Source organism: Solea solea, chromosome 7 (assembly GCF_958295425.1).
Source record: "Solea solea chromosome 7, fSolSol10.1, whole genome shotgun sequence".
In the NCBI taxonomy this organism is placed as follows: Eukaryota; Metazoa; Chordata; class Actinopteri; order Pleuronectiformes; family Soleidae; genus Solea; species Solea solea.
Window position 1 is genome coordinate 2261010 of NC_081140.1, and position 27014 is coordinate 2288023.

A 27014-nucleotide genomic window follows, 5' to 3' on the forward strand; every position below is an offset into this window, starting at 1 on the left:
GAGAATACAGAGAGAGAGAGAGAGGGAAGGAAGGAAAGACACAAACTAGGGAGAGAAAGAGACAAGGTTAATGATATATAAAAAGTCATATTCATACTCTGAGTGTGAGAGAGTGAATGTGTGTGCACCACAGAAAAATCCCCCAGCAGTCTAGGTCTATAGCAGCAGAACTAAGAGATGGTCCAGTTTTCCCTGAACCAGCTCTAACTATAAGCTTTATCAAAAAGGAAAGTTTTAAGTCTAACTCCGCCTCCCGAACTTGGAACCCGTCATTGGAAGCTGGTTCCACAGGAGAGGAGCCTGGTAATTGAAGGCTCTGCCTCCCATTCTCCTGTTACAGACTCTGGGCACCACAAGTAAACCTGTATTGTGTGACCTAAGTGGTCTGTTAGGGTGATAAGGTAAGACTAGGTCTGTCAGGTATGAAGGGGCCTGACCATTAAGTGCTTTGTACGTGAGGAGGAGGATTTTAAATTTAATTCTTAACTGTACAGGGAGCCAGTGTAGAGAAGCTAACACTGGAGTTATATGGTCTCTCTTTCTAGTTCCTGTCAGAACTTGTGCTGCAGCATTTTGAATTAACTGAAGGGTTCTAACAGTCAACACAAGCCCTCCCTCCAGGCTCCAGCTGGTCTTCTGCTCCCCCTGCCGGTCCCTCATCGCCCCTGGTCCCACATCTCCGTGGACTTTCTCACCGGTCTACCACCATCCAGTGGCAACACTACCATCCTGACGGTGGTGGACCGGTTCAGCAAGATGGCACACTTTGTGCCGCTACCGAAGCTCGCTTCTGCCAAGGGAACCATCGAGCTACTGCTGAACTACGTCCACGAGACACCCCTCCGCTGCATGACGTGTCAACACCTATCGTCCTAGTCCGAACAACTCCTGTGGGTCGCGTACGCCCACAACACCTTAACCAGCTCTGCAACGGGTGTGTGCCTACGGCTTCCAGCCGCCCCTGTTCCCAGCTCTGGAGAGAGAGAGCACTTGCCCATCTGTCCAGGCTGTCATCTATCTCTGCCGCAGGACTTGGATCCTAGCCACCCTTCTTCGAACCGGTGGAGGACTCGGTTTTTCGGGCCGTTCGAGATTCAGTAGATCATCAACCCAGTGGCAGTGAGGCTCAAGCTCCCCAGGTCCATCCCACCTTCCATGTCTCTAAGATTAAACCAGTACAAGAGAGTCCTCTGGTTCTCGTTGCTCCACCTCCTCCGCCTCCTCGCCTCATTGATGGGGCCCCCGCTTACACTGTTCTTCGTCTCCTGCGGTCCCGGCAGTGTGGTAGAGGGCTCCAATACCTGGTGGACTGGGAAGGCTATGGTCCGGAGGAGAGGTCCTGGGTCCCTGCAAGACATGTGTTGGAACACACCCTCATCAGAGAGTTACATCAATGCCACCCGGATTAGCTGGCCAGTACTGGTCATACCCCCAAACCACGGGCTCCTCCGCTCCGCCCACCCAATGCTGACGACATCGGTCCTGAGGGTCCCTCCTCCTCAGAGGATGACGCAATGTCCGCAGCCGAAGATGAGGAGATGGATGTGGAGGTCTCTGACGAGCATTACACACTCGGTCCTCCTCAGACAACCAGTGCTGTTACACAAGCAAAAATGATCAAGTGATGGATGCCATGCTCACCAGAGTGCATGGAGCAATTCTGGATTTGAGAGGGCTTCTGAGACAAGTTTCTGAGACCCCTGAAATGCAAAATGCTGTCTGTGCCAAGGGTTTGGCAGGTGATCATCCAAAAGGTCAAATGTCAGGAATTCAACAACACCAGTAAACTAAAGTAAACTGAAATACAGAGTTTTGGCTTGACAAGTATTGGAAGTACTTGTCATTGGAGCCAGAACTCTGTATTTCAACCCTAACCCTGATACTATTGTGTTGTAGAAATATCTTTTTGTAGTTGTGAGTGCAGAAATAGAGACATAAAGAACAGCTGTCTTCGTATGTTGTATTATTCTCGCAAGAAGGAACAACCAACACAGAGCATCGAAGCACAGATTAAAAAACATACACTTAAAGACAGTGATTAAACATGAGTGATGGAAAGCAAGTGTGGAAAGAAAGATGGTCCAGGCAGAAATGCGGCAGCAGGAGGAAGGGGTGTGGAAGGCAAAGGCTGTAGAACTAGCAACCCAGGGAACGTGAGCCAAAGGGACCTCCCAAAAAGGAGGATCTCATGGACCAAACTCTGGATGTCTGTGCATGACACACTCCCATCTCCAGTAAACCTGGTGAGGTAGGGCTTGAGGGACGACCAACTCTGCAAACTGTGTTGGAAGAGAGGCACACTTGCCCACATCCTGGCTGGGTGTCAACCTGCCCTAACCCAGGGGCAGGGGAGAAAAAGACCACAACCACACAAGCCATAATCACCAATGGTGCAGTTCATCAGGGCGGGTGAGCAGCCATTTTTTGCTAGGAGAACCAGAGCTAACATCCTTCAGGGGGTGCAAGGGTGGAAGATGATTGACCTCCTGGGAAGGAAGTTGAACTTCCCCACTATCATCCAGACAACCTTGAGGCCTGACATAGTCTTGTCATGGATTGCAGAGAGAGGGTGGCTGTCATGCTGTTTCCAGTTGAGGTGGGGTCTAGAGGGTTCCCAACACAGTCTGTGTGGACAGTGCTCACTACACTAGGGATATTAGACAACAAGCGTAAGGCATCTGTACACAGAGAGGCAGCAGAAAGAGCCTCTTGTTGGCTACGCCACACAAGGGACAGGAGGGCTGGAGGGCTTGGCCACCACTGCTGACACGCCAACGAAAGGGTGTTGCTGTTAAGAGTCAAAACACCCAGTGAAGGTTGGGCACCGTCTGAGGACATCAGTTTCAGGTTGAAGGCCACAGCCATTCTCAATTCTCAGTGATTGCATGTGTGGCATCCTCGGATATATTAAACAAGTCTTTGAACAACCTGTTTAGCAGGATTTTTATTAAAGATGATTCCAGCCAGTTAGCACTGTTGCCTCACAGCAAGAAGGTGCTGGGTTCGATTCCTGGTCTGGGACCTTTCTGTGTGGAGTTTGCATGTTCTAACCAATGTGTGGGTTTCCCGCGGGCTCTCCAGTTTCCTCCCAACATCAAAAAAACATGTAAGAATGTTAGACACATTCGGTCAGGTTGGTCCCTTGTGGCAGCGCGCTCATTCGCAGCGGCTCTGATCAACCCTCATCTGACATCGAAATTTCGTTGTGCAATACCGGTTGTATAATGACAATAAAGATGCTTTCCTTTTATCCTTCCTTTCCTCTGCTCTGTTTCCACATAGGTGAATGCTATGATTCAGAATCTAAAACACATTGGTTGGACTTGGGCAGATCTGATCATCAGTGATAATGATTATGGAGCCCAAGCTGCCCGATCCTTTCACTCTGATCTGGGTCCAGCTGGTGGAGGTTGTCTGGCTTACACAGAGATTTTTTGCCCCAGGGTGATGACTCTGCTGAACTAAGGTACAGCTCAGGTGGTGATTATGTTTGTATATAAGGGTCACATGACTACCCTTTTGAAAGAGGTCAGTTTTTAAAGAGATATGTTGCAAAAGCCCTTTAGCTTTTGAAAGAGAGATTGAATTACTCAATTATTTAAAAAATAAAGTTATCGCCACAAGCCACTGGGCCTGCTGAAGGGAAACAACCTCCATAAATCTGTTTTCCCTGGTCTTACACATTAGTTCCAAGTAGTAGAGTGTGCTTGACTAGCATATATAACAGTACTGCAAAAACTACACAAGTGAGTAATGTGCTTGTCTAGCAAACAGATATATAAGGCCCTGCTTACATCAAGATGGCGCCGCGGATGGTTGCCTCGGTGCGTTGGTGCGCGTTGTTTTGTCTTGTTTTGTGTTTTAACTCTGTTTTTTGCGATTATACCCGGAGCTCTTTCACCAGAGAAGAGCTCATGAACATCGGGGTAACAACACCAGCGGACTTATTTCCTACTTTTCTTCTCCCCACACTGGAAATTTTGGACATTATGGTCAAAGGTGTGCTCACCTTTGTTCACGCAGTGAAACGCCGGAGGAGAGGGAAACGGGCCGGTGCGCTCGTGCGTCTTCGCCAGCGCGGATTACGCACATCGCTACCGGGAATATTTCTCTCTAATGTGCGTTCACTGGCCAATAAACTGGATGAATTACAACTGCTGTTGGGGAAAAACAGGGACTTCTACTCATCGGCTGTTTTGTGCTTCACGGAGACGTGGCTGTGTGGATTAATACCGGACTCTGCTATGCAGCTGGCAGGCTTCCAACTCTACAGAGCGGACAGAGACACGGAACTTTCCGGCAAAACCAAAGGTGGAGGAATCTGTTTTTACATCAACAGTGGCTGGTGCAACGACGTGACAGTGATCCAGCAGCACTGTTCTCCTGACCTGGAATCTCTCATCTTAAACTGCAAGCCTTTTTATTCACCCCGTGAGTTTGCTTCATTCATTCTAGTCGGTGTTTACATCCCACCGCACGCCAGCGTGCAGGAGGCACAACGCATGCTCGCCGATCAGATACTGTGTGTGGAGCGGATCAACCCGGACTCTTTAGTTATTGTCCTAGGTGACTTTAACAAAGGAAACCTCACTCGCGAACTCCCCAAGTACAGACAGTTTATTAAATGCCCGACCAGAGAGGAGAACATTCTGGATCACTGTTACACCACAGTTAGGGATGCTTATCACGCCGTCCCCCGTGCTGCACTGGGACTCTCTGACCACGTCATGGTCCACCTGATTCCTGCTTACAGGCAGAAACTAAAGCTCTGCAAACCTGTAGTGAGGACATCAAAGAAGTGGACCAGTGAGGCTGTGGAGGATCTACAGGCGTGTTTGGACTCTACTGACTGGGATGTATTCAGGACTGCTACCAACAGTCTGGATGAGTACACAGAGGCTGTGACGTCATACATCAGCTTCTGTGAGGACTGCTGTGTTCCATCATGCACCAGGGTGAGTTACAACAATGACAAACCCTGGTTCACAGCCAAGCTCAGAAGGTTAAGGTTGGATAAGGAAGAGGCCTTCAGGAGTGGAGACAAAGACAGATTTAAAGAGGCAAAGTACAAGTTTAGCAAGGCGGTGAAAGAAGCTAAACGACTGTACTCTGAGAAGCTCCAACACCAATTCTCAGCCAACGACTCTGCGTCTGTCTGGAAAGGGCTTAGGCAGATCACCAACTACAAGCCTAAAGCCCCCCACTCCTTTACGACCAATGCCTAGCCAACGACCTGAACGAGTTCTACTGCCGCTTTGAAAGACAGAGGGACAGTCCTGCAACCATCCCCCACAACACCTCCCAACACCCCCAGCTCCAGTGTTTCACCTCCACCCCCCCCCACCTCAGCAGGGGCCTGGGCATCTCCACCAATGCCCACCTTAAAGGTCCCCCCCTCCAACTCCCCACCCACCTCAGTGCTGACTCTTTCCATCCACGAGAGGGACGTCAACAAACTCTTCAGGAAACAGAATCCCAGGAAAGCAGCTGGTCCGGATTCTGTCTCCCCATCCAGCTTGAAGCACTGCGCTGATCAGCTGTCCCCAGTGTTCACAGACATTTTTAACACCTCATTGGAGACATGTCACGTGCCAGCCTGCTTCAAGACCTCGACAATAATCCCTGTTCCCAAAAAGCCAAGGACCACAGGACTCAATGACTACAGACCCGTCGCCCTGACCTCTGTGGTTATGAAGTCCTTTGAGCGTCTTGTGCTTTCACACCTGAAAGCCATCACCAACCCACTCCTGGACCCACTGCAGTTTGCCTACAGAGCCAACAGGTCTGTAGACGATGCAATTAATCTGGCCCTCCACCACATCCTCCAGCACCTGGACTCTGCAGGAACCTACGCCAGGATCCTGTTTGTGGATTTCAGCTCTGCCTTCGACACCATCATCCCGGCTCTGCTTCAGGAGAAGCTCTCCCAGCTGAGCGTGCCTGACTCCATCTGCAGGTGGATCACTGACTTCCTGTCTGACACAAACACAAACAGCTGCACCTCCAGTCACCAGTCCGTCAAGCTCCTGAAGTTCGCGGACAACACCACTCTCATCGGACTCATCTCTGATGGTGACGAGTCCGCCTACAGGTGGGTGGTTGACCAGCTGGTCACTTGGTGCAACCGGAACAACCTAGAGCTCAACGCTCTAAAGACAGTGGAGATGGTCGTGGACTTCAGGAAGAACTCAGCCTCACCTGCACCCATCAACCTCTGTGACTCCACAATGGACACTGTGGATTCCTTTAGCTTCCTGGGAACTATCATCTCCCAGTACCTCAAGTGGGAGCTGAACATCAGCTCTCTCATCAAAAAAGCCCAGCAGAGGATGTACTTCCTGCGGCAGCTGAAGAAATTCAACCTGCCAAAGACAATGATGGTGCACTTCTACTCCTCCATCATTGAGTCCATCCTCACCTCCTCCATCACCATTTGGTACGCTGCTGCCACGGCCAAGGACAAGGGCAGACTGCAGCGTGTCATTCGGTCTGCAGAGAAGGTGATTGGCTGCAATCTTCCATCTCTCCAGGACCTGTTCGCCTCCAGAACTCTGAGGCGTGCAGGAAAGATTATGGCTGATCCCTCCCACCCTGGACAGAAACTTTTTGAGTCACTCCCCTCTGGCAGGAGGCTGCGGTCCATCAGGACCAGAACCTCACGCCACAAGAACAGTTTTTTCCCGTCTGCTACTAGCCTTATCAACAAGGCCCGGAGCCCCCCCCCGACACTCTGACTCCTCACACTCCTCCTCTGCCTCTACATGTCACTTTATCATTACATCCTTTTTATGCGTTACATTAACGTCATTACTGTGAACTTTGCACCTGGTGAATATTTCACTGTTACTCACTTCTGCCCAGCTGTACTGCTCTTTACTGCTCTTTCTGTAGTGCTCTTTTTCATCTTTTTAAAAAAACAAAACAACAAGAAACATTTATATACTGTGTATATATACGTATACTGCTCACTTAACTTTTTAAAATTTTGTATGCTTGTTATGCACCAATGACACCAGAACAAATTCCTTGTATGTGCAAATCGTACTTGGCAATAAAGCTCTTCTGATTCTGATTCTGATTCTATATATATAATCCACCTTACCATTCCTGGTGGGGTCAGAAATCTGCAGCAGGTCTAGGAAGTGTGTTGCCAGGGCAATGTCTCCCATCATCAGTTTGACACAAACGTGACTACATTGAGCAGCACTTCCTGTAGCAGGCGTAGCGACACAGCGAAAACAGAACAACTCAATCAGAATAATTCTCCCAGAAACCAATACCAATAGACCAAAAGTCTATCATTATCACGACAGCGTGGAAAAAATCAGCTAACATCACTCAGTTACTGTATACCCAGTGGCCTCACCGGGCCCAACTTTGAGCCTGTGCGGCATGCCTCCACTTACCCCAGTGGAGTCTGAGCTGTCCATCCTGAGGTCTGAACCACATACAATCGAGAGCCTCCTTGTTGATGTCCTCCAGCGGCAGGCCCTTCTCCTTTCCTGGGTTGACGCGCTGCAGCAGGGTGGTCCCTGCAGCTCTGAGTGTCCACTGGATGCGGATATTCCTGGGCCATGTGAACCTCACTCTCCCTTTCTGGGCATCCATTGTTAGGAAGGGGAAACGGGTCTCTCTGCCTCTGTTCAGTCCAGAGGACAATGACCCTGACCTGGTCCCGCTGCACAACTTCTTCACCCCTCTTGAGAGGCTAACTGAGCTTGCGGCCACATGCTCATGTCTCCCCCCGGGACATCAAGTCCCAGTCCGCTCCCACAACAGGAAGCGCCGTACTCTACCGACGAGCGTGTTGATTTCCGAAAGTAAACATCCCAAGCGCCTTTCTCCTCAGCTCTCCAGCTCTGGGTGCACTCATTTAACTGTGCAGCTGGACCCGCTGCAATCGTATCTCCAGTCAGATGGACCGGTTACTCCAGAGGCCGGAGATGATGGCATCAGCACAGGTGACTCAAATCTAGCAAACGCCAATACATCTGCCACTGTCCTGTCTTCCCGCTCATCTAAAACAACAGTCAATAACAAAGGCTGTAATGATAGACCTCCGGAAATTCTAATAATTGGTGACTCTATCATTAGAAATGTTGAACTCCCAGGCGCCATTACCTACTGTCTTTCCGGTGGTAAAATTGATTTTACTGAGTTGACACCTGTTCTCCTTGAGCTCCACCCCACCGTTCACTATGTATTTCTGCACACAGGAACTAATGATGTCATGTCTAGACAATCCACACAACTCTACTATGAACTTGAGTCCATGGTCAATACAGTTGAGAGCCTTGGGAAATGTTGTGTTCTGTCTGGCCCAATTCCTGCTTTGACCAAAAGCTTGAAGAGTGCTGGACTTCCGGTTTGACGAGCGATGGAGTAGGTAGCAAGTCGGAAGAGCTCTGTCACCATTCGACATTTATTTGATATCCGCTGCATTATTTGCCTACTTAGAGTGTGGTGAACCCGTTTCTAAAGTTGAATTCTAAGTTTATGTCCATGATATTCAGTTAAACATGGTCAAGACATCCAAAGGTAAAAGAGCCGAAAACGGGAACGAGAGCAGACAAGGTGGCGACTTAGCTTCTGAGCTACTGGCTAACAATGACCCCACACAGGGCGACAGCGGCAACTACTCACTGGCATGGAGGAGCGGATTATTAACAGCCTGACTGCACAAATTTCAGCCAACCACACCGCCATTGCTAAAAATGACCAGACAATCCAGAAAGAATGGCAGCCTTTATTTTTGTCTACTGTACCATTAATGGACGAGTGAAGACACACATGTATCTCACGTAGCCTACTATAAATATATGTGGGGTTTAAAATACTTAATCTATTGTTATTGTTATCTGTGTTAGACATAGTTAGAGGTTTGTCTCTGCTATACGCTGTCGCTGATATGCCGTGACCGTGACCCGGGCGCTTTTCTTTTTCTCCCTCCCTCCTCTCTGGTATCATAACATTAGCAGCGCCGGCTGACTTCACCCCCAGCTGTTATTACCAACATAGCGAGCCTTTGGTAGTGCTAACTTGATAAGGGAAATACTCAGCCCCCTTGTCTGCTTTTATGTTGCGATAACATTATGCTATGTAACTCCATATAGCTTTATTGCAATGTTGTCAGTTGTTGGCTCGGATGACATTAAAGGGAGACTAGTTAACGTCATATTCCGGTCGGCTTGGTGAAGAGAAACGCTTTTTCCTTTTTTTCCCTAACACCGTCCATCCCATCCAAGGGCTCACATTGAACGTTTTAATGGATTGACACTTTGATTTATAAAGAGTCAACTACCTTAGTTTGTAAGTTTGTGTGGACCCGGAAATGAGGCTGGGTCAGACGTAACTTCAGTAGGTGCTTCTTGTGGCAGGTGAGCGAGTAGTTCTTGAAACTGTGAGCCCAACGATGCCATCATCGAGTTCTGGTGAGCTGCCAGTTCTCTAAACGTGGTACACAGGGACGTGAGCTGCTCCTGCTGTTGAGCCAACTTTTGCCCCTGTGCGCGAAGGGCTTGGCGAAACGAGTCAGAATCTGCTGAGTCCATGTCTGGCCAGTTTGTTCTGTCAAGGACTATGGCAAGGCAGAACAAAGGACTCAAATGCAGGATTCCGGACACGATTCAGTCAGTAACAGAGTTTAATTCCAGGCAGAGGTTCGGTACACGGGTTTTCAATCAGATCAGGCAGAGGTACAAAAAATGTCAGGCAAATGGCAACGTCAAAAAAGGCAGGCAAGGTTCAAAACACGAAAAGACTGTGGCTGTGGAAAAAGTGCTGGGACGTAAGCTAGAAACTACAACAAACTGGCAGCGAGACAAGACACAGAGGGGAATATAAGCAGTACTTGATTGGGGAGTGATTGCATGCAGGTGTGGGAGACACAGTCAGGGATCAGGAGCACGCAGACAAGGAAGGGGAGCGGGGCAGACAGGAACCTGAAACAGAGACATGGGTGAGTGATCACAAAATAAAACAGGAAGACAAGACATGGAACATGAAGGGAAAAAGCAAAGACACTTAACTGAAGTGACAAATCATGACACTTGTCACTAAAGAAGACCGGGCCTTTGCTGTTCGTGCCCTTCGGCTATGGAACTCCCTGCCTGGAGGCAGGCTAACTCAGTATACTCTTTTAAATCCCTTCTTAAAACTCACTTTTATCTTATGGCTTTTTCTTAATTGTTGGTATTGTTGTAACTATTTAAATTATTTTATATGTTTTATCTTTGTTTGGATATTTAACTCATTATGTTATCTGTTTTATTGTAAAGCACTTTGTAACTTGTTTTTGAAAAGTGCTATATAAATAAAGTTATTATTATTATTATTACAATCCTGAAAGTATAATAAAGAAATCAGCGACGCAGGATAACTGTTGATTATTTTCCATTCAACCGGATAATCTTTATTTTCATATTCATTTAAACGCTTTCATTGCAATCATGAATTATTTCTTATTATTTTGTTCGCATTGAAGCACTGGTCATAACCACATTGGAATCATATTCACATATGTCCGTTTTATTTATTTCCACAAAATAAACTTAACGAGATTTGCATCAAATCAAGAATCCACATTTTTCCTCTAAAACAATCAGTCATCGGTCTACTATCAATCATTTATTCACTTCTCCCTTAATCACGTTATCTTTATCTCCTCATCAAAAGAGTATTTTTATGCAACTGAAATCAGTCGCACGCGGTTCTGAACGGGTTCGAGCCGACCCTCGCGAGGAGGCGTGGCACACAGCGACTCGCGCGCCTCGCGCTCTCACCCGTTCATTCACCGCGCGCAGTACTAGTTATTTTCAGTACTAGTTATTTTCAGTACTAGTTATTTTCAGCGGCGTCCCCGCGCATGTCGTTCCAAATTTCGAGGGGGATCGGGCAACGTATGGCAAAGTTATAGGGCACTTCCTGTTTAAAATGGCAGACTTCCTGTTTGGTCAAATGCGTGTCTCTAAATGTGTTCAGGGAAGTTCCCTTGTCTTACATATCAAGTTTTGTGCAGATCAGACAATCTTAGAGTTTACTTCCTGTTTCGGGCATTCCACTTCCTGTTCGGAGGTCATCTTTTGCAGACATGCTCAGGACAGGTCCCTGGTGTCACATATAAGGTTTTGTGCAAATCGGACAACGTAGGGCAAAGTTAGAGGGCACTTCCTGTTTAAAATGGCCAACTTCCTGTTCGTCTACGTAAACATGTTCAGGGAAGGTACCGTAACTCACATATCTAGTTTCATGTCAATCGGACAATGTAAGACTTTACTTCCTGTTTTGGGCGTCCACTTCCTGTAGGGAGGTGACCTTTTGCGGACATGTTGAGGAAGGGTCTGGGGTCCCACATACTAAGTTTCAAGTGGATACAACAATCCCTGTTGAAGCAGCATCAAAAACTATAAATGTAATTCTGTCTGCTGTCACCAGGGGTCGCTGTATTTGAAAATGAATACTTTCATATAGATGTGTTCAGGGCCGGACTGTCATCAATCCTTGCAAGTTTGGTTCAGATTGGACCAGGATTGGCAAAGTTGTAACAGTTTGTTTTTTTAGAATTTTCTACCACCACCAGGAGGCCCTGTTTTCAAAATGTATCGTTTCAGCAACATAGTCGTCTTCAGCAACTAACCATCATCAACTATAGCAAGTTTGGTTGGTATCAGATCTTCCATCGCAAAGTTATAAGAGTTTCATTGTCTGTTGTGAAAAATCGAAATTATCTCCAACTTTGGCGCCCCCTATCTCGTACGCCATACAACATTTTAAAAAGCTTTTGATAACTTTAGATGCTCAATTTGTCCAAAGTGATCTCACCAAGTTTGAAGGTGATCGCTCAAAAGCTCTAGGAGTAGTTAATTGAAATACCGGCTGTAATATTGTCTGCTGTCACCAGCGGGCGCTGTTTTTGAAATTGAATATTTTCATATGGACGTCTTTAGGGCCAGACTATCATCAATCCTAGCAAGTTTGGTTCAGATCGGACCAGGATTCGCGAAGTTGTAGCAGTTAGATTTTTTATCGCAAAAATACGACTTTGCGTCGTTGCCATGGCAACACCGTTAAACGATTTGTCGTATATTGATCACGCATCATCTACCATGTGTTTTGACTGTTTTCACTATCATCAACCGTTCTTGAAATATGACAACTTTAAAACATGCTGTTTTCTCTGCTTCTCAGAGGTTTGGGAGAACAGCAGGTGTGTGTGTGTAATTGTCTCTCTGTATGTGTGTGGTGTTCAAATCATCACAACACCACAGTGTCCCACTGTGATTGGTCAAGGCTTGAAGCTTCTAGCAGTTTCTGTGAAAGTTAGGCAGAGGTATGTGTGTGTGTGTGTAATTGGCTCTGTGTGTTTGTGTGTGAGTGGCAGAGGGTGTGGCGTTCAATCTTCACTCTGTGTGTGTGTGTGTGTGTGTGGCAGAGGGTGTGGTGTTCAAATCATCACAACACCACAGTGTCCCACTGTGATTGGTCAAGGCTTGAAGCTTCTAGCAGTTTCTGTGAAAGTTAGGCAGAGGTATGTGTGTAATTGGCTCTCTGTGTGTGTGTGAGGGGCAGAGGGTGTGGCGTTCAATCTTCACTCTCTCTGTATGTGTGTGGCAGAGGGTGTGGTGCTCAATCATCACACCACCACAGTGTCACACTGTGATTGGTCAATGCTTGAAGCTCCCGCCTCCCTACTATAAATAACCTGGACCCTGCAGACCCTTGCTCTAGCAGATTCTGTGAAAGGCATTTAATTTGTTGGATTACTTTGTTCAAGACTTTGGAATACCTTTTTGGACCATTTCATCATATCTACTTCGTTTGAGGACATTACAGGATCTATTGACGACTTTCTTCAGCTCAACAACTGGTGAGTTATTTGGTTTTGTGTGTGTGCGTGTGAGAGTAATGTGCTTTAATGTGGCTGTTTCATTTGAAAATAGTGTAATATTGTGTGGGAAGTAGCTGCTTTTCAGTTTAATGTGTGTTTGTTGAATTTTAATCCGAGTTTATCTTAAAGTCGTGGTTGGGGTTTTTTCTTTTCTTTTCAATTTTAATCACAGTGTTAGAAAGGCTTCTTAAGTTTTAGTTAATTAGTATTGTTATTTTTGTCTTTAATACTCTCCATCCCAGTAGAGTGCTTTGTGTTACTTTAAGCGTGCAAAGCATTCCGGTTCACGTAGTCTCAGCAGCACAGCTTTACTTTAATCACTCACTGATGCTCATCATGCAGTGCTGCCGTGTCAGTGTGCGTCACTGCTGAATGTAAGTTTATTATTTCAGTTCAATAACGGGTGTGATCTCATTTTTATGTATATTTAATTTTTTACTGTTACTGTCAAGGGCTTATTGGGATGTGAACCTGTTGAGAGATTTACTTCTGTTAGTTTCTGTTGTGCCTCTATTACCTTTCATCATAATCTCTCTGTGATTTAACTCGTTGGCTGCCATTGACTGCTATAGACGTCAATTCACTGCGTTGAAAATGGCTGGCAGCCAATGATTAATGTATCCGCGGGAGTTATTGTGGCCGAGGCACACTTTATGCATGTAAACTCCTATGCCTCGTCAGTCCGATGGTCCGTCCAGACATGTGCGTTCACGGGCGCCACCATTGCGGCTGGTTAACAGCGCGTTGTGGCGAGCATAGACATATATAGTAGACACCGCATTTAGAGCTGAATCGTATGTTTTAGTATGAGTTGAGTACTTTTACTTTGTAGTGTATTTTAATTATGATGTGTTTAAGGGTTTTTTTTATAATTGGGGTGCATTTAAGTACTTTTACATTGCAGTGTATTTAAACTGTGGTGCGTTTAAGTACTTTTACATGATAGTGTATTTGAACTGTGGTGCATTTAAGTACTTTTATTTTATAGTTTTAAAACGAAACCAATCCTTAAAACTGCAGACAGTGTACAATGACCAGAGGAATCCTTATAGTTTTCCAAAAACGAAAACTAATGTTTTTGTAGTGCCAGGAGTCAAAGGCCAGTGATTATTTTTTTTTTTTAATTGAAGTTATATTAATTAAATTATTATGTGCTTGTTCTTGTCAGGGTAGCGATCATCACAGCACAGACTGATACTTCGGAGCTCAGAGAAACAGGTACAAGTACATTTAATACAACTGTTTGCTATTAGATTCTTGTTACACCTTTTTGTTTGAGCTTCTGTGTTATGGTCTGGGGTGTGCTTGTGTTGTGTTTGGTGTACTTGTCTTCTCCTTTTTTCTGTCTCTTGTGTTTACCTGCAGTGTGGGAGGGTGGTGGAGGAGGAGGAGCTAACCAAGGGCAGAGAGGCACACCTGGTTTCAATTCTCACCTGATTCACCTCCCCATAAAACCGGCTCTGACTTCACTCCTGTGCCAGATAATTCCGTCAAATCGGTAGAGCCTGTGGAAATTCTCCAGTGAAACTGCTCATGTGAATTTTGTTGCGAACGAGTCGAGCATTAATCCTAACCTTGCCCTTTTTTCTATGTTTGTACTCCAGCTCTGCGCCTCGCTGCCCTTCGCTTTTTTTTGTGGACCTGCCTCCTGCCTCCTGCCACCAGCCGCCTGCAGCAGCGGACACCTTTTGTTCAATTGAGTACTAGATAAACTTTTTGTAAATAAACTGTCGACCATCTACAGCCTCTTGCGTTTGGGTCCTCCTCTGTTCTCCAGGCCGTAACATTCTGTCTCGTAGGTTAGGTGGAGATGCCTCGTCTGAAGGGCCACAACCGCTCCAAGGCGGCCAGGGCGAGGATGGAGGTCCGCCTTTCTGGACCAGTGGTTGACACCTGTCCACGTATGTAGCCATCTAATTTTTTATTATTCATTTATTTATTTATTTATTTATTCATTTATTCATTTATTTTTATAATGTGTGAGGAAAATTGATTTATTTATTTGCATCCATACATTAATGAGCTCTTGTTTTAATATTCTTAAGTCGTAACGTGTGTTTCTATGTCTATTTACCAAGGCCGTGGTACAGGTCGTCGCCATGCCGCGAGGAGATGGCCAGTTTCGTCCCTCACCGGCAGGAGCCACAAGCTGGTCATCCCGGCCGAATCACCCGACAAGAAGGTATTGTTGCGGTAACATTTACAAACATGATATTTGATCTGAGAAATTATTTCAATTTCATTCTTTTATAAAACATTTTTGTGTTTTCAGTTTGTTTTTCTTGTCGGGGACTCCCACCTGAGGGCCATCGTCGATGGCTTTGTGAAGATGCCGGAGAGGGGCATTTCGTCTGGTGCCATGTCGACGCCTGGAGCCTGTGCCAGGGACCTGAGGACCGAGTTGGTGAGTGTGGTCCTCCCTAGGACACCTGACCTTGTTTGTCTTCTCGCCCCCAGCAACAACCTGACTGCGAGCAGGACCGTTGACGAGGCCGGGGTCGACTTCGAGAGGCTCCTTGCCAGCGCTTGCGCTCGGTGGCCGAAGGTTAAATTATTTTAATATTGTTATTTCCTATTCACCATACGGAATGAATTAATGTGGTTTTATGGGATGTTGCAGAAGAATATTTATATAAATAAACTTTTATTATGTAGGTGTTTGTCCTGGACTTCCCTCCACGCCTGACCGTTGATGCAGGTCTCCAGGAACTCTTTCGTCAGGAATGTCATCGTGTGGCAGCACGCAAGGGTATGTCTTGAATTAAATATGTAATTCAGTTCAAGTGAAGTTGCATGTATAATGAATTGTCTCTTATTGCATGCTTGAAATTAGGATTTTGATCACATTATAATAACAGCTTTGATTTATGAAGCGCCTTTCGTGGAACGCAAGGTCACTGTACAAGTAGAAAAGAGACAAATCAGAATAAAACACAAGTGTCGCTTCAACACTGAATGAAATGACTCCACAGTTGGAGCATGGCAAGTAGCCCTGTTGCCAAAGTTTTGCCTGCAGGTGTGGAGAGGAGAGTGATGGTTGACATTGAGGTTGGAGAGATTATGTGCTGCAAGGGAATGGAGAGACTTGTAGCTGAGGAGGAAAAGATCATGAATTAAATAATAAATGGATATGTTCAATTCATGTTGTTGTTTTTTTTTTTGTTTTTTTTTAGGTGTGAGGTAGTACTCCCTTGTGGAGTATTTTCCTCTTCATCGCCTTGATCTGTGGAGTTGGGATGGCGTAAGTTAATATCACAAAGCTTATTGTCCAGGCAAATCATATTTGACAATAAAGTCTAATTTGTAAATTTGTGTTTATGCTCTATATTTTTGCAGGTGCACCTGAGCGAAAGACCAGGAATGGAGCTCCTGGCGGACGTGCTGTGGGAAATCTCCGATCGGCTGCTGGAGACAGCTGCTGAGGTGGAGGTTCGTCCCACCCACTCCATCTCCTCCTCCACGCCCAGGTCCCAGAGTTGTTGTGAGGGAAAAGATCCGCTCCCCTCGTCCAACCCATTGGATTGGACGCTGGTTGGACCACGCAAGAAGGTAAATGAGTTGGATACTTTTTGGTTTTGTTTTGAGAAACATTTCTCATTTCATTTTATTGCAGTAATGGTCAAAATTTACATATTTATCTAATACAATCTAAACTGTTTGTCATTACAGAGGAGCTCCCCAGTGCCACTGTCTCCTGATGCTCCCAAGAGGGGGATGGTTCAGCTTAAGGTTTGCTTGTTTTATTTTGCTTGCCTATATTCAGCTATCAAGTAATATTTGTAATTAATAATCAATAGGATTATTTATTGAGTATATCACTGTCTACGTTTTGCCTTTGTCTCACAAGGAGTGTTGCATCCCGCTTACACCTGTGTGGTTCAGCCCAGCCATTCTGGAGTCCATGAACCAGGTCCGTCCGGCTGACCTTGGTGTCCAAAAGCAACGAATGGTAATTTGATGCCAGTTGTGTCTATTGACTGATGATTTCCTTTTAAAGGGTAACTGTTACGACAGCAAAAACTATCCAAAAGCTATACCTTATAACGTTTCACTTTTCCTACATAAGAAGGTGGATCGTCGCCGCAGGGCTCTTGCTCCCAAGAAGACCCGGGAGAGGCAGCAGGTCTGACAAGCTCCTTTTGTTTTGTAGAGAAATAAAGTCTGGAAAAACATACAACTCATTCAGCTACTTTATTTGTTTTTGTTTTTTTTCCAAGGTGGAGCTGGAGGAGGAGTGGCCCTTACCTACAATGGCTGTGGTGGTAAGGAAATTATGTTTTTAAACACCATTTCATTGTGTGTTTTTTTTTATTATTCCGAACTTGATATTTTCTGCTGATAAATACAGTATATTTATTATATTAGGTCACTTCTGTCCATGGTTGTCGAATGCATGTCTTTGTCTTTATTTTTAATGGCCATAACTAAAAAGTAAGACTGCTGTAAAAATTGAAATTTGTTTTTCTGTCATTAGAAAGTGGTGGAGCGACGCAGGAGAACTACTGCTTCCCGCAGGCCTCTGGCACAGAAGCAGGTTTGTCATTTTCTTTTTAATGTCCAACATTTAACTTATTTGAAATTACTTGTCTTGAGTAGAAGAGCTTTTTAAGTAGTAATAATGAAAGTACATGTGACTTTTTTCACACTGTTCTATTGTTTTTTTCCTAGGTGGAGGCAGCACCGCGTGTGGGGGAGGAGTCTGTGGAGCCATTTCCTGCCATGGTTGTGGTGGTGGAGGAGGAGGGTCAGCACACACAAAGATCCAGCAAAGGTCAGAGTGATGCTAATCTTCCTCACCCTTGCACAGATGTGAATGAGCCCAGTACTTCTGATCACAGTCCTCCCAGGGTGGATGGTCATGCAGTACAAGGATCATTTCATCAGGGGGAGGGTCTGTTTGAATATGCAGGAGTACAGTGTATGGCTGTGGCTTTAGTAAGCCTTGCCAAACACACAGACAGCACTGTGTTTTCCTGGCAAACTCGAGATGTGGACGCTGTTCTCCTTTTGGGGGACGAGTTGTACACATCATTGCGAGAAGGCAACGGGGTATGAAATTTTGTGTGTTTCAGAGATGCCCAAACGGGGGTGATTGATGGGCAGATTCATTACTTTGAATATCCCGAAGTGGTCAGTGGCGCTTTAGGTGGGGTTGATGTGTCCCTGATCGAGGGTGGTCATTGTGACACTCTTGAAAAGGGACTGGAAAAGATGTTTGCTACGTATGACACATGTCTTCTGACAGTGTGTGGCAGTACGTATGCAATCATTAGTCAGAATGGCCACTATGCGTTTGTTGATTCCCATTCGCGTGATGCTGCTGGAATGCCAGACATTTAGGGGTGTGGACAAAGCATTGTGTCCTATTTCAGCAGTCTTGAAGGTGTTCAAGATCACATCTGTGCTTTGGCTGAAGCCCTTGGTTTAAGCAATAGTGCATTTGAGATCGCCAGTGTTACGGTGAGTTACACAGCCCCAGTCAGAAGCAGTGATGGGTGTGTCACTGTGGATGATTCCGATGTTGAATGTGTTGGTGATGTGAATCCTAAACAGCTCCAGTTTAATCCCATTGGCAAATATGTTGCCCAGGCGGTATGTAGACAGCTGAATGTGGAGTATGAGAAACTCCTTGCACCAGTGTCTACATCAGTTGGTCCGTTGGGAAATCCATGTAGGACTGAGAGCATTGTGGCTGATGGGAACTGTTTCTTCAGAGCAGTGTCCCAAGCTGTGAGTGGTTCACAGAAAAGCCACAAGAAGATCCGAAATGCTGCTGTGAAGCAGCTACAATCGGACTCGGGAGAATACGAGAATATCTTAAGAGATGAGTATTCTTCTATTGCACAGTACCTTCAGGACAGTAGGATGCAGTATGCTGGAAGCTGGGCTACTGAGGTTGAGATTCAAGCCACCGCAGATTATTTAGGTGTGAAGATATTCACATGTCATAATGGCCGGTGGCTTGAATATACTTGCAGTAGTTGCATTTCTTCAGAGTGCATCTACTTGGAAAATAAAAGTGGCAACCACTATGACGTTGTTGTTTGTGTTCATGTGCGTGAACAACAGAGTTGCTATGGTCATTGCAAAAAAGCTGTGTCTTTTTCCGAAGTGTACAATCTTAGACAGAGTACCAAAACATTTTCATGTCCGGTAGAAACAGAAAGTGTAGAAAATATTAGTCTTAGCTTTTCAAAGTACATCAACAGGAAATTTACCACCAAAAAGAGAATTCAATATCATGAAAATATTTTGCATAGGGTGAAAGTAAATGACAAGATTAAAAGGAAGTATCATGAAAATGAATGTTACAGGAAGACTGTAAAAGCCCTGAGCAAACAGAAATACAGTAAAGATGAAAAGCATAGACACAATGTTAAGGCCATGAGCAAACAAAAATACTGTAGAGATGAAAAGCACAGGCAGAATGTAAAAGCCATGAGTACACAGAAGTACCATGGACATCTTGAGCATAAGAGGTGTGTTGTAGCATGTAATAAGAAGAAGATGCAACAAATTAAAGAGAAATCAAAGCATTTTGATTTTGTGATGGAGAATTTTTTGGACAAAGTCAGAGACGGTCCAGATTTCGTGTGTTGTGTCTGCCATAGATTGTCGTTTAGACATCAGGTTCTGAATTGTAGGATAGATGTTTACAGTAAGAGTAAAAACTCAGCTGCAATTGCCAAGAAATGCATAACAGAAGAGTGTTTACATCATTGTAATGCAAAATGGAGTACATGGTCCTGTGACATGTGTTCCAGCTAACATTGTTCAGACTAGCAATGTGCTGCCCCGTTCCACTATGGAAGGGTCTTTGCTACCTGTAAAACTGAAACGTAAGCTAACTTACAAAGGGCATTACAGGTATCAGTATGTTGACACTATGCATATTAGGGAAGCCTTGCGGTATTTTAAACAGGCTAATGTGCATTATAGAGACATTGAGTTTAATGAGGAGTGGCTCAATGAATTAGGCAGACAACCAGATGTAGAGGATGTAGAGGTAGGTAGTGATGCTAGAGGAGGATGTAGTGAAGAATCGGCAGATGTTGAAGATCAGATTATGCATGATGGACAGCAGGACTGTATGTTACAGTTCACTTGCTCCATGGCTGTTGATGTTGAGGAGGAATCCCTAGATCAGTATTTTGATGATATTTTGAGCCAGGAGAAAAGACAGGAAAGATTGTGTGACACAGTAGAAAGTGGTGATGCAACTTTAGAGGGTGAAGATGAACTTTTGCATGATCGACAGCAGCACTGTATGTTCCAGGACACCTGTCTCATGCCTGTTGATGTTGGTCAGGAAGCTCTGGATCAGTATTTCGACGATATACTGAATCTGGCTCCAGGAGAAGGGAATAGTCCTGTGAAAATGCTGTCTGATCTTGCAAATGAAGCCAAATGCTTCCCAGTGTTGTTCCCCCTGGGACACAACACCTATCATGAGAGTAGGCCATATCGTTTGACAATGTCACGATATCTTAACAACAGGATTCTACATGCTGATGGCAGGTTTGCTCAGAATGTAGAATACATCTTTTTTGGTCAGTACATGTCTGAAATTCAACAGGTTGTGTCCAGTGTGTCGATTGCCTTACGAAAAGGAAAGGGAGGCGGTACGACACAAAAGGTGAGCAACCGCTTGTTGAAAGATGACGAGTCTTTGAACAAGCGGTTGCAGTATGATGAAGGGTATCGTTTTCTCAAACCGATCAGAGGTACCCCTTCTTTTTGGCAAGGAGTACAGTGTGACTTGATTGCTTGTGTTCGTCAGCTGGGTATTCCTATATGGTTCTGTTCATCTTCTTCCGCTGATCTGCGGTGGACTAATCTTCTGCACAGTATTCTGAAGCAGGAAGGGAGAACTCAGAGAGTAGAAAGTTTGGAGTGGGCAGACAGATGTGACCTGCTCCGACGTAATCCTGTCACTGCTGCCAGGATGTTTGATTTCCGCTGGCATGTTTTTCTGAATGAGGTTCTCAAGTCTCCATTGCATCCAATCGGTAAAATGATTGACTACTTTTACCGAAAACACAGATGAAGAGGTAGTTCAGTTCATCGACAAGTATGTAACATGTGAACTATCTTCACAAGACGAAGGTTTACTTGACATTGTGACATCTGTGCAGCAACATTCAAAAAGGCATTCAAAGACGTGTAGCAAGAATAAAACTGTTTGTCGGTTCAACTTTCCCAGACCTGCTTCCTCACAGATATTTGTGTGCCACACCACAGAAGATGAGGCATCCAAAAACATGTGCCAATGTAAGAATGTTGATGTCAACACAAATCAGGTAATATGCACATGTGGGAAACAGGGTAAGGACAAGCCTGAGATGATGGATAAAGAGCTTGCCTCTAACATTTTGAGAGTTATCAAGCGTGCTCTGTCAAATGAGGACCTTACCTTTGATACCACAGAAAATTTGTTTCAATCTTTGGGTATCAATCAAGCCCTTTTTGAGGCTGCATACAAACTTTGTGCCAGAAAAACACACGTTGTTTTAAAAAGGCAGCCTAGAAGTTTGGATTAATCAGTATAGTAAACCACTGCTAAAATGCTGGGATGCAAATTTGGACATCCAGTATGTGGTTGATGCATATGCCTGCATTGTCTACATCATTTCTTACATTTCCAAGGCAGAGCAGGAGTTGGGATTGTTGTTGGCGAATGCCCAGAAAGAAGCTAGTAAAGGTAATGTCAGTGCAAAACAAGCATTGAAAAACTTAGGCAGTGTTGTTTATCTTCACAACAGAGATGTGTGTGCTCAAGAGGCAGTTTATAGATTAACAAACATGCATCTGAGGGAAAATTCTAGGAACGTTGTGTTTGTCCCAACAGGGGAAAATGTTGTGAAAATGAGCCTGCCTATAAATGTGTTGAGGGAAAAAGCAACTGCAAATGAACTTACCACTTCAGACATGTGGATGACTAGTTTGGTTGAGCGTTACAAGAATCGACCAAACGACAGCACATTTAATAACATGTGCATAGCAACATTTGCTTCAGAATATCATATTCTGACCAAAAATCAAAAATCCAAGAACCCAATTAAATTGAACAATAATTGTGGTTTTGTCACTAAAAGAACACGAACACAACCGGCAGTTGTTCATTATATGTGCGTTTCTGAGACCAAAAATTCAGAATTATTTCACATGTCTATTTTGCAGTTGTTTTTGCCCTATCGTGTAGACGAGCAGTTGAAGCCTCCAAATTTTGAATCCTTTGAACAGTTTTATGATGATGGTCATGTTAGGTTGAGTGATGGGTCATTACAGTCTGTCAAATCAGTGGTTGACCAAAACAGAGGCAGGTTTGAAAAAATAGACTCTGCAGTAATGACTAATATCCAGGAAGCAGTAGACGTCAGCGATGAATTTGAAGATGCCTGGGCTCAACTGTGCCCAGAGCAAGAGATCGAGCGAGCTGAGAGCAATGAGGCACAGACAGAGAACAGACAGGTTTTGGAAGAAAACGAAACAGAAAACATTCCAGATTTAGCAGTCACTAGTGAACAGGTTGCACATTTGGAAAAGAAAACCTCATCATGTGCAGAAGTGACGGATTGGCTTTGATTAGGTCTTTGAATAAAACACAGCTGTCTATTTTCTATAAAATTCGTCAGTGGTGTTTGGCCAAGATCAACGGTCAAATCCCTGATCCATTTCATGTGTTCATCACAGGTGGTGCAGGGACCGGGAAGAGTCATTTGATCAAGGCCATTCAATATGAGGCAACGAGGTTATTGTCACCAGTGTGTCGTCAACCTGACAACCTTTGTGTCTTGTTAACTGCTCCCACTGGGATTGCTGCATACAATTTGCATGCATCAACCATACACAGCACGTTTAGCATTGGAAAGGATGTGCGCTTGCCATACACTCCTTTGGGTGAAGAGAAGCTCAATTATTTGCGGGCTAAATATGTTGATTTGCAGATATTGATAATTGATGAGATATCAATGGTTGACCATAACCTCTTAGCTTATATTCATGGCAGATTGAGGCAAATTAAACAGACTGGTGACTATTACTCTGTACCTCTGTACATTGACAATGGACCCATCAACTTGTGGTCTAGTTTTAGTGTTGTTGAGCTGACTGAGATAGTCAGACAGAAGGATGGTGTTTTTGCACAGCTGTTGAACAGAGTTAGAACTCGTTCAAAGGGTACCCCTATGCTGCAGAGTGACATAGACATTTTGAAAAATTGTGAAACCGTTGAAGTCAGCCCAGCTTTACATTTTCCCAACAAATATGCAAGTAAATGGGCACAATACTCTGCAGTTAAGGGAGACCTGTCTCGACTATGTCGAGATAAATGCTAAAGATTATGTGAATAGCAAGAAAACAGGGAACCTTGAGCTGAAAGGTCGACATCATGCCAACACTTCTCACACGTGTTTGGCTGAGAAGTTGTTGCATGGCAGGGATGCACAGGTGATGTTGATCAAAAATATCGATGTAATGGATGGTCTAGTGAATGGTGTTTGTGGCACTGTAACAGATATAATTAGGTCAGAGACTAGTGACTTTCCTCTTAAAATCTATGTGAAGTTTGATGACGAGCATGTGGGTGCGCAGAGGAGGAAGGAGTCACCAAATGTTCCCATAGATTTAATTGGTTCTACAGCCATTGAACCAGAAGAGGAAAGGGCTATAAAAAATGGTGGCATGAGACGACAGTTTCCCCTTAAACTGGCATGGGCTGTTACAGTACACAAAGTTCAGGGTATTACTGTTGATGAAGCTGTGGTTTGTCTTGAGAGGGTATTTTCAGCTGGGCAAGCCTATGTTGCATTAAGTCGTGTTAGAAATTTGTCAGGATTGATAATTCAAGATTTCAAAGAGAAAGCAATATATTGCAAGGACGACATTAAGGATGCAATTCAGAATATGCCCAAATTCCCGATAGAAAATGTATTCACAGAACACAGATTAAGTACACAAACATTCACTGTGTTCTTGATGAATGTACAAAATTTAACTCTTCACCTTGCAGATTTGGCAACATGTACACAGCATTTGCAGCTTAGATGTATTGCTGTTACAGAAACATGGCTACCAGCTTCTCCACCAGCCCAAACACTAAACATTGATGGCTATACTTTTCATAGTTGTCCTCGCAGTTCGTCCTATTCTAGCAACAATCCGGCCTTAATTGCTTTGCAAGGACAACAACATGGTGGAGTGGGCATGTACACTTCAAACAGTGTGGCATATGAAAAACTCCATATGCCTGATGTAAATTTAGAATGTTTCATTTTTAAATTCATTAGTTATGAGATATTGGTAGCCGTGATTTACAGACCACCTTCATATCCCATGTCTTTGTTTAAAGAACATCTCGGCAAATTAATTGATTGGCTCGATCCACAGTGTGAAACTATCACAATCATGGGAGATTTCAATGATGACATTTTAAAATCATCATCAATCTGCAAATTTGTAACTGACAGAGGCTTTGTTCAGGACGTCTCAGAACCAACCACAGAGAGAGGTACTTTAATAGATCACGTGTATTTAAAGTCCTCGCAGTATGTTGTTGGGTCTGTTGTTTGTCCCACTTACTTTAGTGATCATGAGGGGATTTTGTGTACTTTGACGGTTGTAGATGATGATGATGAGGAAGATGAGGAACTGTAGTTATTTGTTTGTTACAGTTGTAAGATCATGTGTTATGTGCTTGATTTGATAAGAGGCTGAGAGAGGTACAGTAATTGTTAATGTGTATTTTAAAGTCCTCATGGTTTGTTAGTGGTAGATTTATTGTCGTTGTTACTGTTCATTTGTGCATTTGACTGGTTAACTGCATCAGTAGTGAAGTACCCTGACTTAGGTAGCCGCCGGGCAGGTTTGGAGTACTTGCCACTGTTTTATTTTGGAGATAATCATGAGGAGGGGGCAGAAATTGGCTCGAATGAAGTCTTTGCACTTTGCAGAGCAATTTTGATCATGATAGTTTTGTTTGAGATTACTTGTTGTGTTGCTAGGATTCTTTGGATTCACATCACTGTGTATTGTTAGTGTTTGGACTTTCAATGTAGTGTTTTTTTTTAGGTGTTGGGGCTGTGTTTGTTTGTGTTCTGTTTTGCTGTTTGTGCCTGTTCCTGTCCTGTTTCTCATAGGTGTTGTACATCTGATGAGTCCTTGTTGTGGTGTTCCAGGTCCAGGAAAGGTGAGTCAAACAGTGTAAGTATTTGTAACTTGTTTTATGGATAGGTTTCTTTTCCTGCATTACAACAGTATTCAAACATTTTCTATGACATAATAGCATTTTATGCAAAGATGTCATAATATGCTGTTGTTAATGCAGGTTTTGCTTTTCCTTCTGTGTTGTGTCAAAAAGCAAAAGGCACTGGTGTTGGACTCCTGGTTTTACCAGGACGGGGTTCAATTCCCTGTGGTACCCTGCTTACTGATTTGACATTTACATGAAGGGTAATTTTTAACCATTTGTCAGGTTTGGAAACTCTGGCACTTGTTATCGTTGCAGGTTGCAGTGAAAATATTTGTAAGAGCTGCAAGTGAATCTCATGCTTTTAGCTTTATTACTTCACCCCACCTCTTTCTGGTGGCCTACTTCCTGTTGGTAGGTTGTGGCTTGCAGATGTGTTCAGGACGGGTGTCAGGCGAAATTAAAGTGCACTTCCTGTGTCAGATTACCTACTTCCTGTTTGCAGGTCATGGCTTGCAGAAGGGTTAAAAATAATAATTATTCCTAGAATAACAATATGTCTACGCGCACTGTGTGCGTGCCCGGTCCTCGGTCCTTGCACACTACTGTGTGAGTGCTCGGTCCTAGGTCCTTGCACACTGCTGTGTCAGTGCTCGGTCCATGTTGCTAGAATTACAATAGGTCCTCGCGCACTGTGTGCATGCCCGGTCCTCGGTCCTTGCACACTACTGTGTGAGTGCTCGGTCCTAGGTCCTTGCACACTGCTGTGTGAGTGCTCGGTTCATGTTGCTAGAATTACAATAGGTCCTCGCACACTGTGTGAGTGCTCGGTCCCTAATAACAATCTTTTTCATTTCAATAGGGTTCTTGCAACCTTGTTGCTCGAACCCTAATAATAATCCTTCCAGTTTCAATATGGTTCTTGCAACCTTGTTGCTCGAACCGTAATAATAATCTTTTGCATTTCAATAGGGTTCTTGCAACCTTGTTACTCGAACCCTAATAATTTATAGGGAGTCATTTAAAAGGCAGCAGGGGCTTTTTGTCTGTCCTGCATTGTATCTGTGGTCCAATGGAAGAGACAAACTCTCACTGTGCAAGGCTTGGTGTAAACATATACACAGGGCTGGCATAGTTATTTTAGTGCCCCACATAAGATTTGGATTTGGTGCTCTAGCCACCACAGCACAAAAGCATCACCAAAGTGTTTTCCAAAGACATAATGGGAATTTTTATTTCTCTAAATTCAAATTACTTCTCAAACATGCAAAGATACTTTCCCAAGGATTAGTTTAAACATATACTGCAGAAAGCAACAGTTTCCTTGCCATTCATGGTTCAGAGTGATTAGATATCTCCCGATGCTGGAGCTCATTCAATATTTTTGATGTTTACTTAAATTGTTGAAGGACAGAGAAAACATATCAGGTTTATTACAAACAAAAACATAGTTGCTCAATAATATAAATTACTGTTATTACAGAAATTATGAACTTTAGATTCACAATATTATTATTATTATTATTATTATACACTTTTTGAGTCATTTCATTCATTCATTTACAAAACATCTTTGTGTGACTAAAAATACTGGATAACAACAAACACATTGACGTAAAACTCAACAAGTGAAAGATAAAACAAAACTATATGTAAATGACACATGACGTTGCTGAGGACCTGCCCCTACTGCTTGTTATTCTGCCCTGATAGGTGATGTGCAAGAATAAGTTGAACTCAGTAAAGGGATGAACCAGAGCAAAGTCATGAGGGCATTTTTAGAAAACACCTTGCTCTCACTGATGTTGTATTCCTGCTTTTCCTCTGCTGTGTCCTCTCTTTATTCCTCCTCTTGTCAGTTACAGGAACAGTTTCATCTAAATGGGATGCACAAAACTGGAGATGTGATTATCGGTGGACTTTTTGCAATCAACTCATTTT

General features: G+C 44.2%; 1 pseudogene; it reads left to right on the forward strand.

The window, feature by feature from the left end:
• The first annotated feature begins 15865 nt into the window (after nucleotides 1–15865).
• LOC131462841 (uncharacterized) lies at nucleotides 15866–25038 on the forward strand (annotated as a pseudogene).
• The last annotated feature ends 1976 nt before the right edge of the window (nucleotides 25039–27014 follow it).